At 25.0% G+C, this 16,987-nt stretch overlaps 1 pseudogene; it reads left to right on the top strand.

Moving 5' to 3' along the window:
• Positions 1-11,981: 11,981 nt before the first annotated feature.
• LOC105622650 lies at positions 11,982-16,770 on the top strand (annotated as a pseudogene).
• Positions 16,771-16,987: the final 217 nt, after the last annotated feature.

Genomic DNA, 16,987 nt, shown 5'->3' with positions numbered 1-16,987 from the left:
TTAAACGTTTAAACGTTTTAAACGTTTAAACGTTTAACGTTTAACGTTTACGTTTACTTTACGTTTACGTTTACGTTTACTTTACTTACTTACTTACTTACTTACTTACTTCTTCTCTCTCTCTCTCTCTCTCTCTCTCTCTCTCTCTCTCTCTCTCTCTCTCTCTCTCTCTCTCTCTCGATTGAATAGTAGTTTTATATAAAACTGTATTTTTATGACAGTTTTTGATGCTGTGTTTTTTCTGAATGTAATCTATGCGACGCACTGATGTATATATCTAATTTTCACTTATACGTGCATGTATGAAGCAAACATATTGTAATTGCGCAGTATTACAATACTGATTGAAACTTATTCAAATCTGATATATCGGCCAATTATACTAATCGCGCTTCAGCAAATTTCCGAGTATATCTCTACGAAGCATTCTCTCGCATATCGATGATGTAAGATCATATACAACATCACAGTCAATATAAATATGAGCTATAGAAAAACAATATATTCAGTTGTTGGATTAACTTAGTGCAAGTTGTTCATTTCTATTACTAAAACGTAAAAAAATGAAAAGATCATTTACGTTTTTCATTTTAGCGCTAATTGCTACCGTAAGTTTATTTTATTTTCATAACGCGTTACTTATTTCAATAATTTATTTAAATAGAACATTTTATACAATGAATTATTGAAAAATTCATAATATACAAGAAATTTATTTATTTACTTCTTAATTTTAAATTTCGTATTTTATAAGCAAGCTTTAAATTAAGATTATATAGCTTATTGCCTAGGGATTTTAAAAGGAACTAATTTTTTAATGAATTTAGCGGTGCATTCCGGAGATATTAACGAAAAGTGTCATTTTTTTATTATTTTTAATATCTCGAAAACAATGTAAAATATGAAAAAAATCAACAGAATTTTTTTTGTAGGAAATCAAATTTTCTATCGACTAGATATATGGAAAAATTTTTTCGTTATTATAAACCCTAAATGTAGAAAATAAAGTTTATAAATCATTAAAGTATTTAAAATACAAAATAAAAGCAATAATGTATTAAGTAAAATTCAACCCATAAGATTAAACACATATAAATGGAAAAGGTTACTCTATCAAGGTTTAATTTTCGTGTCTAATATATTTCTTTTTGTGAATTTATATTCATATAATTTCCAGTTAAAGTTAACTGCGCACTGATTATTTGGTTTTAAAATGCAGCCTTAAACCGAATTAAAACCGGAATAGTAATATCACTAATTATTTTAATTAAATGTTTTCGTTTTAGAAGACTTATAATACGAATCTGTAAATAATTTAATAGCAATTAAATTTTTTAAATTAAAATACGTATAAATACTGTCAATCTTAATGTTTGAATATAATAGAATATAGAATACTTTTGTATATTCCGCTGATATATAAAATATACAAAATTATATATTTTAAATAATGTACTTCAAATACAACGATAGCATTGGAATGTATTATGCAATAATTTTTTTATAAAATATATAAATAATTTTTATTTTTTATGTTATATAATTATTTTAAATATAATTATTTTTATCATAATTTAAAATTGTCATATTAATGAAGTACAAGATAATTACAACACGGTTTATATTTTAGGTAATTGCAGATGATGATGATAATAAATTCCTGGAAGGGATTGCAAAAGAATTTAACATAGCTATATCAAAACTACAGACATGTCTGGACGAAGAAGGAATCAAAATAGGTAAATTATCTAGAAATAATGAATTTATAAATAAATATAGTCCTTTTAATATCTTCTCATTATTATTATTATTATTATTATTATTATTATTATTATTATTAGGATTCGGAATTTAGAATATTATATATTATAAATTTTGAATTTATAGTTTGAAATTTAAAACTAAAATATAAAAATAATTTCAAAATATTATGCAATTTCTAAATCTTTGTAAAAGAAATTTAGAAGAAAGCATTAAATAATGCACAATCAAATTGCGTGTGTATATATTTTAATACAATCTTTTTTATATATAAAATATGTATTCTTGGATTATATAATTAAAAAAATGTTTACAATTTCCTAGAGCAGTTACGTAATTCATTGCAAAATTTTAATTGGAATGGCATGCAGGAAGAGTATGAAGGCGCCAAAGAAGAAATAAAATCTTGTGGTTTTATAGCTTGTACATTAGAAAAACAAAAAATGGTAATTTGTAATAATTATTATACTAATAAATTATTAGACATAAAAAATTCTGATAAAAAATATAGTGCGAAATTGAATTATAAAATTATAAAATAATTATTTTTTTCAATCATGTTTTGTTAAGACGTAAATGCGTGAAAAATAGTCTATTTTTGTAAGACAAATTTCTTTATATTATTTTTGTAAGACAAAAGTTAATTGAAATTTTAATACTTAAATTTTATATTATACTTAAATTTTTTGTTGACCGTTTCAAAAAAGACTCAGAACATATTAGATATGCAAATACGAAATAATTAATAAATCTATTTAACAATGCATAATAAAACATATTCACAATAATAATAAATAATAAGAAATATTCTCAATTCATACAATATAGAGGACATTTTAAAAACATCTGAAGGATATCTTTCTACGTTCTAAAAATATTCTTAAAACGTCCCTCAGATAAAATGTGCAATAGGAATAGCATTACGATGAATAATTACATGAGCATGATAAAATATAACGTATAATATACTGTTTCAGGATGAAACTCTTATTTTGTGTGCTGGTATAGAGCGGTCTAAACTGAGTCGAAAAGTCCTCTACTATTTTGCAATATTCGCAATAATTAGCAAGATGTTAATTACTAAAATTCGTCGAATATTGGTTTTCAAAAATTCTTTACTCAAATACTATCAACTTTACAGAAAAACAGCAAGAAGTAAAAATTGTTTATTTCTTCTTATAAAGTTTTGAGAACTTTTTCAGAATTTGTTAGTAGCGCATTTTCTCATGTTGGTAAAAAAAGTTATCAATATACAATAAGAAAATGCGATAAAACTGTAAAAAAGTTTTCCATAGTTTTCCATTCGCACGATTTCCATGCGAAACAACTCTCACTCCACCTTCCCTCCCTGCTTGGGGACGCACGATTTTCACGGGAAATGACTCCCATCCTACTTCCGTTTCACGTGGAAGTTGTACGCCTCCTAAGCAGGCCTAAACCATATATCGGTTTGATTAGCGTTAGGTTATTATACATCCATGGATATGTCATGCATCGTAAACTATGTAAGCAAAGTAAATCAGGAAAAAATTTTCTGTTTTAAGAATAAAAATTATTAAATAAAATAAGAAAATATGAAAATCGTGTGCTCCCAAGCGGAGAGAGAGGAAGGTGAATCTTTCTTATGGAAAGTTGTAAAATATATTTTAAAGCAGAAAATTTCTGTTTTATATGATGGAAAAGGGATTGTATACGTTATTTCTTAAACTTTTTTTGTTAATAACTTTTGAACGAAGGATGAGCAACAACTAAAACTTGCTGAAGGATACTTAGGGTGGTGATCTTGACAACATGTCAAGGTCAAAGTCATTGGCGGGCGCTCTCCTTTTCTACAGTTTTACCGAAAATGCAGTTTACTTACTACAAAGTTTATAAAAAATTCTTAGAGTTCTATGAGAAAAAAAGAAGCAATTTTTATCTCTTATTGTTTTTCTGTAAAATTGATAGTACCTGAGTAAAAAAATTATTGAAAACCAATATTCGACGATTTTTAATAATATCTTGTTCACTATTACGAAAATTGCAAAATGGTAAAGGAACATTCGACTCAGTTTAATCCGTTACCTGCTTAGGAAATATTTTACGGTCATTCTGAGACATATATTGCCCAACATAAACTTAATGAAAATTAATTAGAATAATAGCCGTAATTCCAGATGAATACTGGTGTTCTTTTCTTTTCAGATGGAAGATGAGAAGTTAGTTGTAGATAAGATAATTGAAAATATAGAAAAAAATAATAGTAAGCATGGTGTGCCACAATCTTCAGAGGAAATTTTAATGAATTGGAAAAAATGTATGAATTCATGTAAGTAAACTCAAAATAGCATGCAAAATTCCCCCTCTACCTATTTCACAATTTTATTATAATTAACAACAATAGAACGAAGTTAATGAGAGTGCGGTGCAATAAACAGAATGTAATTAATATAATCTTGTAAAATTAATTGTGCTCTATTTACTGCATTGCACTCTCATTAGTCTTATTCTGCTATTGATAATTTTGAGAGTTGGAATTTTTCTTCTTTTGTGTGAATAGATGTAATTATACTATGCGATGCGATCAAGGAATATTTAAAAAAGATAACTACGATAATGCATAAATGTTGAGTCGCTGTTCATCTACAATTATTACGTCAAACAAGCTGCCAAATAAAATATCTGAGAAATTGAATAAATATTAAAAGATCTTTTATATAATGTCGGTATATATTCTCGACTGTGAGAATATACAAGAAACGTGAATCCGTATAAAATCGATATAATCAATCTAAAGATTTAAAAATATGTGCAAAAAGTGAATTTTTCGACATCAATCCTCGTATGCACGTTCACATACAGAACAATTTTAATCGTTTCGTGCTTGCCATTTTTTAAAAGAATAATTAGCATTTAATTTATATCTTATTAAAGGATATTAGAATCGTTCATTATGAATCTTTAGTCAAATTTTAGAATTCAAAATGGCGGATCCAAAATTAAAAATTTTATATTTGAATGATCTTATCGCGTGCTTCAAAAAAGTTCCATGAATGCTATTGATTCTTTTTATTTATTCTTGTCAACCATACATCTGACAAGTGACTAGAAGAATTCCTGGAAAATGAGTTTCATTCGAAGCCAACAGAACTTAACATTGTAATCTGTCAAATTTTTACATATTAGATCCGTCATTTTTAATTTCGAAATGCTATTTAATTTTGAAATAACTGATGACAAATCTGCATTTCAATGAACGTGCGACTCAACATAAAATTTAAAAAACGAATATTTATTTTTGTTTACATTTTAATATATTCAAAGTTTATTAATTGGAAGAGATCAGTTGGTTGTGTTTCATTGTTAGTTACTAAAACAGTGTAGGCATTTTTTAAATACAATTTACAATACAGTTTTTGTACAATCGTTTTGTACAAACGTCAGAAGTTAATATTCTAATACGAATTATATAATGTGCACTTTTATATATTACATATATGATATAATAATGTACATAATTTATGAATATTTTTCAATATTGCTTAGAATTTTGTTTTCAATTTTCAGTAAACGAAAACAGCCAATTTACTCGGGAAGATAGAGCCTGTGGTTTAATACATTGCTTTTCACTCAGTTAAACGGTGAGAGACGGTAAAATAATATTGTAAAATGCAGTATATCGACTGGACAGAAAATCATAATATTTCCTATACATATATATATATACAGTGACAATATAGTAAATAAATATTAAATTTCTGAGACATCGAGATTTAAACAAAGTAAAACGCCATTTTTCTGTAGATTCACAATAAATTTGTTACTTATAAATGATGTTGCTGATGTCAAATAAAGCAAATTAAATGAAAGGATTACGATAATTTATTTTTATATACCCAACCAGCCACATACAGAACAACATATACGAGTACCACAGTATTCATGGTCACGGGATTGTTCTCCGTATTAAGTGAAGCAATATTTTTCTCTGGTAAAGTTACGTCTAAACATGACTTTTTAGGTAAGAATAACTTTAATTTAACCAATAAAATTACACATGGATCAGAACCCAGTTAACAAATAATGATTGTAAAAATGTTTTTAAAAAACATTGAGAAAAATTTGAAAAATATTTTTTAAAAATTTTAAGTTAAATCAATCTTTTTTTGTTAAAAAATGCGTTTATTTAAATGTTCGAAAAAATATTTCATTAATGTTTAAAAAATGTTTATTTTTATTTATAGTTTTAGAAACCGTTTTAATCCTTTGCCTTACTTTTCTCTTACATTCAATTTTCTCTTAAATTAAAAAAAAAATTAAGCTTTGTACGAAACGATGTACCATGGCTCTTATCCGTAATACTCATGTTTGGCCCGATTTCCTTATCACGAGTCTCACACGATGTTGTAGGCGAAAGGATTAAGTTAGAAAAAACATTTTTTAAACATTAATAAACAATTTTTTTTTAATCCTCACAGTATTAATTCTCTTTTAATTAAATGGCTCACAAAATATTAAACATGCTCACAAAACATTAAAAAATTCATGCTTTCTTAATTATTTTAAATCAAGGATTCATACATATATAATTTATATATATATAATTTAACTAAACTATTTGTTTAAATATTTTATTTTTACAAATATATAAATACAAATGCGATTATATTAGTGATATGCTCAAAAACTATTAACTTTTGAATAAATCAATAAAATTTAAAAATAAGAAATAGAAAATAAAGTTTAAGGCACACACACACACACACACACACACATTTTAATTAATTTATTTTATACTTAATTTAATTATTTTAATTTAAAAATGTATCAACATACACACACAATAAATGTTTTAAATGCTTAAGTTTGAGACATAGAATTTCATAATATTGAAACTTATAAAAATAAGCTTTCATAATAAAATTACGTTTGACTTTAATGAATTTTTATTGCAAATCTATAATCTTTAATTATCTATCTTTTATTTTCATTTTATTATCAATGATTATCTTTCTAAATAAAAATTAATTAAAGGACAATATAACGGCTCAACGGCTCAGTCACAAATCAAATTTTATAGAATTAATAAATATATGTAATGGACTAATTATATTGTATTTAAAGTAAATAAAAATATAATATATATTTTGTTAATTTTTAAAACAAATTTAGTGTTTCAAAGTACTTTCGAAACTGCAAATTTTTTGATAAATTCTTTATCATTATTTTAATTAAAATATCATGTAACTTAATTTTTTTGAAAGCCAACACTCGATAGTAGTGTGTAAAAGCTATATGTATTATTATATAATAATAATTGATAATTCATATTGATCATTCATTTTAAAACAGATGTTTTGACGTTAATTTGGTCATCTTTAGTGTAACAATGAATTGAAAACAGATTTAAATATTGAGCATTACTTTAAATTATTATAAACAATACACTTTGTAGAATCGGAGATACTTATGTCGTCATTATAAAGTTAGAAGTAATCGTCGACAAAATTTTTAATCTTCTACAAAACGCCTGGTTTATATAGAATGTTTAATGTACAATATTTAATTCTATTACCATTTCATTGCTACACTGAAAATGATCAAAATGTCTGTAATGATCAATTGCTAATAATCCGCACAAGTTTTACACATTATCATCCACTATTGGTTTATATTGGCTTACATTTTTCATTTATTTTGATTTATTTCTTTAAAGTCTTATTATATTAAAAATATATATTGTTTAATTCCTTTGAGTTGTATATCATAATGTTAAATCCTGTAAAAATTTGGAATTTAAAATCTACAGGATTAAAAAGGTAGACTTTCTAATTGTTTTATAACACGAAATATATTAATTAAATATTTTGTAAGAAACAATTATTACATTATTTATTAATCTCACACGATTAAACTCGTATCTGAGCAAGTCCTATTGCAGTCAAGTGTATAGTATATATTTGGCATAGACATCAACAATTGATGGAATTTCTGGCACTGGAAACAATTTGTTTTTGAATCATATGATGAGCACGTAGCCAATTCTGTTGATTGTTAATACAGAAATCTTGTTCTCGAGGATACAAATATCAGCGTTGCAGCCATCAAAATCTTTCTTTTCCAATTTCTTGACGATGTTAAATAATAAATATAAAACTATGAATTTTCTTATAATTATATACATAGGGAGAGCGGGGCTCTTCCGTCAGTTTCAACTTGATAAAATAGTAAAAAATTTGAAGCAAACAACATCTTTGGATACTTGGCCGAGGTAATATTTTTCACAATAAATTCTTTACAGATTTTTAAGATGCTTCTAATTAAGTTTGAAAAAATTATTAATATTTCAAATTGATTGTGTTGGAAGTCTGAAAGCAATTGGTGCGCAGTCATATATATTCTGAGTATATACATCTTACATTTTTCAGTAAAATTATTTACAAGATTCATTCAACAACTCAGACAAGACGCAACTTATTTTCGATATAGATTTATTGTTAAAAAAAATAAAAATCCGCGCGTAATAAATCATTTGTATCCTCTTTTCGTCAATTTCTGATCTATCTATCCACAAGTGCTGCTTAATAATTATCAGACATGCGCACGCGCGTATGTACGTGTGAGTATATGTACATAGAAAAAGTAATACACAAATTTTTTTCATAATATACATATGAAATGACGTGCAAATTGCTATACGTTTTCTATAATACCGAATAACAAATATAACTAATGAGAAAATAGCTTGATTCATTGTGTACGAAATTTAGAATAGAAAGCAGACAAGACTAGCTTAGATATCTTATTTCAAATATAAATATATTTTCTGCGAGACAAAAAATAACAAATTCTAATAAGAGTCCGTAATAAGCAATTCGTATTCGAAGGCAAATTTCGTATATATTTATATTACGTTTATTGCAAGTAGTAGACAGATTTTCATTTTTCGCATGCAGTTTTCCAGCAAATAAGCTAATGTTATTCGTCGTCACTGATGTTATTCTAACGATACAGATGTCATTTGATATCAAAATAACAGCTTGATTGCTAGATTCTCTTTTACACTGATTTTCTTTCTTCTCGTAGTAAAAAGAATTTACTAGGTTGATTTTTAAATCTAGAAGGCTGTGTGTAATTCATACGTGTCAATAAAATTGTAAGATAAAAAATAATAATTACGTGTGCAATAAGATATAAACAGCGTATGATGAAAATAAATAGAAATATATAAAGAAATGATGACAATATAAATTTACAATATAAATTTAGAAGAAACTGACTTCTTAAATTTGCAGAAATATGCTAGAAATATTTTGCTACAGAGAATCGCATAAATAAGCCTCGTATTCTTTTAATGTCTTTTATAATTTATATATTTGTCAAACATGTAATAATAGTTAACAATTTATAATGCGCATTAACCCATATAATTTATTATATGCATTTATTACTTATGCATTTATTATTTTCAATAACATATCGTAATCTTTACGTAAACATGTTTATCTTTTTTTATAATAATTAACGCGATAATTCTGATGTTGATAGTATTCTTCTAAAATGCTAGTCCGATATAAATCGAAAAAATTTATTAAAAATTACATTTAAGAAAACCAATGTGTTATTTGTTAAAAAAATCTGTATCACTAATTGATTATGATTATACTACTTTTATCATTAATGATTATTATTATCACTATAATATGTAAGTATATGCTCAATAAATATTTTTTAATACTCAAATGGATCCATTTATTCTAGAAACTAGAATTGTTACATCCAATCCCTAGGATTCTTTATTACACTAGATTTAATAGACGGAAAGAAGCATGAGAGGACGCAACTGACATCTATCTCGTAAATGTTCTGAAACGTATGCTACGTATTATCATTTAATATTTTAATCATAGAACGTTAAACAAGAATAAAATGATACATCATGGGCATTATGCGTGCAACACAATACAGTACATCTCCACTCTATTACATTATATATTTTGTGTATATTTTGTACGTTTAATTAAACATTATTCGATTTCACTTTTTGATATAATTTAAAAATTTTTAATACGCTATAATCCAAACTATCTTTTTATCGTATGCGAAAATCAATTATGCCTCTACATATACACGCGTATGTACGTGTATAAAGCAAAGCTGGAAATCACATAAACGTAAGCGATTCACTGATTATATAATAACAGTTTATAATGAAAATTATTTCGTATATGCAGCATCACATAAAATTGTTCCGAAACAAAAAAGATTGGAACAAAATGTTGGAAAGGGTGACATTTTAAAGATCACGGCAAATAGTTAGCTATAAAAATGATTGTCATATATTAAATACCTTTTAAAAAGGTCTGAAAAGTATAAAAGAATAAGTATAAAAGAATATAGGTAATTTTCTCATAACAATAAATTTCACAATTTTCTTGTTTAAAAATTAAGATTTTCAAATTTTCTATTTAAAGTCTATCAAACGAAAAGAGAATAAGATCTTAGAAAATATCTAAAAACATTGTGTAATTGAAAAATTTTATTAAATACTCTATTTCTATCTTTTTATATTCTATAAAAATAAAATAAAGATGAAACGATATGTAAACAAAAAATTTATCAACCAATATTTCTGAAATATTCCTACAATAAATGTCAACAATAAAAAATGTAATTATTTTAAAATGTAATTATTTTATCCAGTACGGCACTTTACTATTGTATTAAAATTTTATAAAATGCTAATGTAAATTTACTCCCAAAAAAAAAAAATTAGCCATATGAGGAACACGCAAATAGTTAGCTATAAAAATGATTGTCATATATTAAATACCTTTTAAAAAGGTCTGAAAAGTATAAAAGAATAAGTATAAAAGAATAAAAGTATCTATATAAGTATAAAAGATTATAGGTAATTTTCTCATAACAATAAATTTCACAATTTTCTTGTTTAAAAATTAAGATTTTCAAATTTTCTATTTAAAGTCTATCAAACGAAAAGAGAATAAGATCTTAGAAAATATCTAAAAACATTGTGTAATTGAAAAATTTTATTAAATACTCTATTTCTATCTTTTTATATTCTATAAAAATAAAATAAAGATGAAACGATATGTAAACAAAAAATTTATCAACCAATATTTCTGAAATATTCCTACAATAAATGTCAACAATAAATTCAAAAAACATTATTCGTAATTCCAGTTAGATTTTATTATCTAGCAATCAATTCCGAACTGACCACAATGCTAGAAAAGTTTCACTTTCACAGAAATCATTTATCGTGAAATATATCCGACAATATGCCAGATCAAGTTAAAGAATTTGTATAATTACTTTAAGTGCGCGAGGCATGCGTGTTGTAACAAAACAGTATTATCGACCTCGAGCGGTAACTATACTATAATTACCATTATCATTTTTACCACCCGTAATTTACTATCATTATTTTTATCGTTATTATTATTTCATAATAATTCTCTATTTTTCTTTATTCGTTATCTATAGCCGCGGTCAATTCGTGCTTACAACGCTTATGTGAGCATCGGTCTTTGTTTAACATTTGACAAAGACGGAATAATTTTTAAGCTGCGAACATGAGTTGGCTTATCAGTGGATGTGCAATATAATCCTATACTTCCAAATTATATTGTTTTTAATAAGAGTATTTCTTATACAAAATTTACTTGTATTAATACTTCCAACTTAACTTTCTACTTAAGGATAATGTAAAATATTATTTTCTTTATATATTTATATTTATTTATATATGCTGATTAAAACTTGTATTCTATCTTGTGTTTTTATGTGTTTTACTTATAATACATTATTAATTATTTCTCTCGAAATAAAATAAAAAATGAATAGTCATTTTATTATAAAAGTGTGTTTTTGTGATAGTTTTGTTGATGTTTTTTCTGAATGTAACCTATGCGACACGCTGACGTATATATCTAATTTAGACTGATACGTGCACGTACTATGAGTGAACATATTGTAATTGCGCAGTATTTCAATGCATCGAAACTTATCAAATCTGATATATCAACCAATTATACTAATCGTGCTTCAGCAAATTTCCGAGCATGTATATCTCTATACAAAGCATTCTCTCTCGCATATTAATGATGTAATATCATATACTACAGATAATATAAATATGAGCCATAGAAATACAATGACTTCAGTTGTCGGATTAACTTTATGCAAGTTGTTAATTTCTATCACTAAAACGAAGAAAAATGAAGAGATCACTTACGTTTTTCATTTTAGCGCTAATTGCTACCGTAAGTTCATTTTATTTTCATACATGTTATTCTTTCTTATTTCAATAACTTATTTAAATAGAACATTTTATACAAATGAATTATTGAAGAATTCACAATATACAAGAAATTATTTACTTCTTAATTTTAAATTTCGTACATTTTATAAGCAAGCTTTAAATTAGGATTATACTGTACAGCTTATTGCCTAGAGATTTTTAAAAAGAACTAATTTTTTAATGCAATTTTATTAATTCATACGATCATTCGACATGTAAATAAGTTAAAAAAAATGTTAATAAATTTACCCATGTATTTTAGAGATATTAACAAAATGTGTCATTTTTTATTATTTTTAATATATCTCGAAAACAATGCAAAATATGAAAAAACATCAATAGAATTTTTTAATTAAAGCATCCTGCACCATGTTTATGGGAAAATGTCTTTCGGCGGATTTGACTAATTTTTGAATATGTTGTAGTTCTCTTCATTCTGTCTCAATGAGCACAACTCAATCCTATGAGTTGTTTCCACGCTATAAGCCTTGAAAGATCTAGATTTTACATGATTACTGGATCTTTCAATGCTTATAGCGCAGAAACGGTTTATAAGATCAAGTTATGCCCATTGAGACATTTGTTCAGAGTGAAGAGAACTACAACATATTCAAAAATTAGCCAAATCCGCAGAAAGACATTTTCCCATAAGAATGATGCGGGATCATTTTTTTTCGACTAGATATATGGAAAAATTTTTTCGATATTATAAACTCAACAAACAAAATATAAAAAAAAACGAAGTTTATAAATCATTAAAATATTTAAAATACAAAATAAAAGCAATAATGTATTGAGTAAAATCGACCGATAAGTCTATTAAACACATAAGTGAAAAAGGCCATTCTACTAAGGTCTCAATTTCCTGTCTAATATTTTTCTTTTTGTTAATTTATATAATTTCCAATTAAAGTTATCCAATTAAACTGTGCACTTATTATTTTTATATTGATTATTTTTTTGACAATTTTTTGTTGACTTGTTGGTCTTAAAAACTCTAAACCGAAACTCTAAACCGAAGCCGGAATAGTAGTATCACAATAAGTTCTCTCTCAATAACTTAAATATTCATCTTATAGAAAACTCAAATTTATAAATAATATAATTGTAATTAAATTACTAAAATTAATTAAAATACAAAATATAAATACAATCTTAATACTTGAAATATAATAGAATATAGAATATTTTTGTGTATTCCGCTGAAATATAAAATACAAATTACAAAATACAAATTATATTTATATTTCAAATATACTTCAAATACAACGACAGAATTAGAATGTATTATGTACTAATTCTTTTATAAAATGATATAAATAATTTATATCTTTTAAGTCATATAATTACTTCATATAATTACTTCAAGTATAATTGTGATCATCATAATTTAAGTTTGTCATATTAATAAAGTACAAAGTTATATGGTTGTATTTTAGGTAATTGCAGATGATGATAAAAAAAATAGAAGAGATTGCAAAAGCATTCAACACCGATGTATCGACATTCCAGGAATGTCTGGACGAAGGAGAAATCAAAATAGGTAAATTATCTAGAAATAATAAATTTATAAATAAATATAATCTTTTTAATATCTTCTCATTATTATTATTGTTAGGACTCGAAATTTAGAATATTATACATTAAAAATTCCTAATTTTAAATTTATAGTTTGAAATTTAAAACTTAAGAATGAAAAATAATTTTAAAAATATTATGCACAATCTTTGCGAAAAAAAATTTAGAAGAAAGCACATTAAATAATTCACAATAAAATTGCGTATGTATATATTTTAATAGTCCTTTTTATATTTAAAATATGTATCCTAAGATAATATTTAATTAAAAAACAATGTTTACAATTTTTTTAGATGAGTTAATTATTGGATTGCAAAATTGGACTCTCCTCTTTTTCGATGAGAAGGATCTCAATGAAGAATCAAGACAATTTCGTATGAAACTCAAAAAATTGGATACCTGTATATTAAAAAAAAACAATTGGTAATAATTTGTAATAATTATTATATTAATTATTATATTAATAAATTATTAGACATAAAGAATTCTGATAAAAAGTATAGTGTGAAATTGAAGCAATTATAAAATAACTATTTTTCCAATCATGTTTTGTTAAGATGCGTAAAAAATAGTCTATTTTTATAACACAAATTATAAAAGTTAATTGAAATTTTAATACTTAAATTTCATACTTTGTTTAAATTTTTTGTTGAATGTTTCAAAAAAGACTCAGAACGTATTAGAGATGCAATTAAATATGAAATAATTAATAAAATAATAAATCTATTTAACAATGCAAATTAATAAAACATATTCACAAAAATAATAAATAATAATAACTATATTCTCAACTCATACAGCTTATATTTTTAAGGAACGTTTTAAAAATCTAAAGGATGTTCTTCAACGTTCTAAAAACGTTTTTAAAACGTCTCTCGGATAAAATATGCCGTATGGGAATAGCATGATTAATTACGATGAATAATTACACGGGCTAAAATATAAAATATAATATACCGGGTGTTCCAGGATGATCGCCAAATATTTCGTGTACTGGTATAGGGCGATCTAAACTGATTCGAAAAGTCTTCTATTATTTTGAAATACTTGCAATAATTAGCAATATGTAATTACTCAAATTTGTCATTGAAATATTGATTTCAATAATTCTTTACTCAAATATTATCAATTTTACGAAAAAAAACAGTAAGAGACAAAAATTGTTTATTTCTTCTCAAAAAGTTCTGAGAATTTTTTCTCAGAATTTGTTCGTACGGCATTTTCTCATGTTGGTAAAAATAGTTGCCAATATATAAGAAAATGCAATACTATTACAAAGTTGAAAAAATTCTTGGAGTTCCACAATTTTTATATCTTACTGTTTTTCTGTAAAATTAAAAGTACTTGAGTAAAAAAATTATTGAAAACCAATATTCGGCAATTTTTAATAATATATTGTTCACTATTGTGAAAATTGCAAAATGGTAGAGGAGTTTTCGACTTAGTTTAGTTCATTCTACCTGCCTACGAAATATTTGGTAGCTATCCTAGGACACCGTGTATATTACCATAAACTTAATAAATATTAATTAGAATGATAGCCAATAATTAATCTTTTAGATAGATAATCCGTAAATGCATGCATGATGTATTGTGTTCTTTTTTTCTTATTTCAGCTGGTAGATAGGAAGTTAGTTATAGACAAAATAATTGAAGAAGTAAAAAAAAACATTAATGAGAAGGGTTTAGCACAGTTTTCAGAGGAAATTTTTAGGAATATAAAGGAATGTTTAAATTCATGTAAGTAAATTCAAAATAGCATGTAAAGCTGTTTTCTCTCTATCTTTTTCACAATTTTAGTTGTGTTATAATTAACAACAATAAAACAAAGTTAATGAGAGTGCGATGCAGTAACAGAGTGCAATATAATCTGCATGTAAAATTAATTGTGCTCTATTTACAGCGTCGCACTTTTATTTTACTGTCTAGTCATTCATCTAATCACATTTTACTAGTCTTATTTTACTGTTGATAATTTTGAGAGTTTGTACGAACTTTTCTTCCTTTATGTGAATTAGTTATAATTAGTTATATATTATGCGATGCAATCAAGGAATACTTATAAAAGATAACTACAACAATGCATAAATGTTGAATCGTTATTAAGTTCAACAATTATTACAATTATTACGTCAAACAAACTTTCAAATAAAATATCTGAGAAACTAAATAAATATTAAAAGATCTAAAGATTTTTTATATAACATCGATATATATTCTCGACTATGATGGTCTGTATAAAATCGATGTAGTCAATCTGAAGATTTAGAAATGTTTTATGTATAAAAAGTAACAATTTTTTGTGTTTCAATATCAATCCTCGCATATACATTTCCATATAAGAACAATTTTAATCGTTTGTCATTTTTTTACAGAATAATTAGCATTTAATTTATGTATTCTTATTAAAGAATATTAGAATCGTTCATTATGAATCTTTAGCCAAATTTCAGAATTCAAAATCGGCGGATTTAAAATTAAAAATTTTTTATTTGAATGATCTATTGTGCTTCAAAAAATTCCATGAATATTAATTCGATCATTTTTATTTCCATATTCTTGTCAACTATAAATTTGACAAGTGACTCGAAGAGTTTTTGGAACATGAGTTTCAAAGCCAACAGAACTTAACATTATAAGCTGCCATCAAATTAGAGAATTTTTACATATAATATTGGATCCGTCATTTTTAATTTCGAAATTCCATTTAATTAAAATAACTAATGACAAATCTGTATTTCAATGTAAACTTGTGACTCAACATGTATTTAAAAAACGAACATTTATTTTTGTTCATATTTTAACATATTCAAATTTATTAATTGAAGGAGGTCAGTTGGTTGTGTTTCATTGTTAGTTACTAAAACAGTGTAAGCATTTTTTAAATATGTTTTTGTACGAACGTTTTGTCAGAAGTTGATATTCTATTACGAATTTGCGTATATAATGCGCACTTTTATACATATATAATATAATAATGTACATAGTTTTATGAATATTTCACAATATTGCTTAGAATTTTGTCTCCAATTTTTCCAGTGAATGAAAACAGCCAATTGACTGAGGAAGATAGAGCCTTTAGTGTATTCCCATGTATAATTACTCAGTTGAAAAACGGGAAACAGTAAAACAAAATTGTAAAATGCATATATCGGCTGAAAATAATATCTCTTATATATATATATTATATGCAGTGACAGTAAATATAACATTTCTGAGATATCGAGATTTATGCAAAGCAAAACGTTCATTCCTGTAGATTCATAATAAATCTGTTACTTATAATTTATATTGTTGATATCAAATAAAGCAAATTAAATGAAGGGGTTTCAAAATAATTTATTT

This window comes from Atta cephalotes (assembly GCF_000143395.1).
Source record: "Atta cephalotes unplaced genomic scaffold scaffold00047, whole genome shotgun sequence".
NCBI lineage: Eukaryota > Metazoa > Arthropoda > Insecta > Hymenoptera > Formicidae > Atta > Atta cephalotes.
The sequence above is the reverse complement of the archived record's forward strand: the minus strand, read 5'-3'. Positions and strand labels throughout refer to the sequence as shown.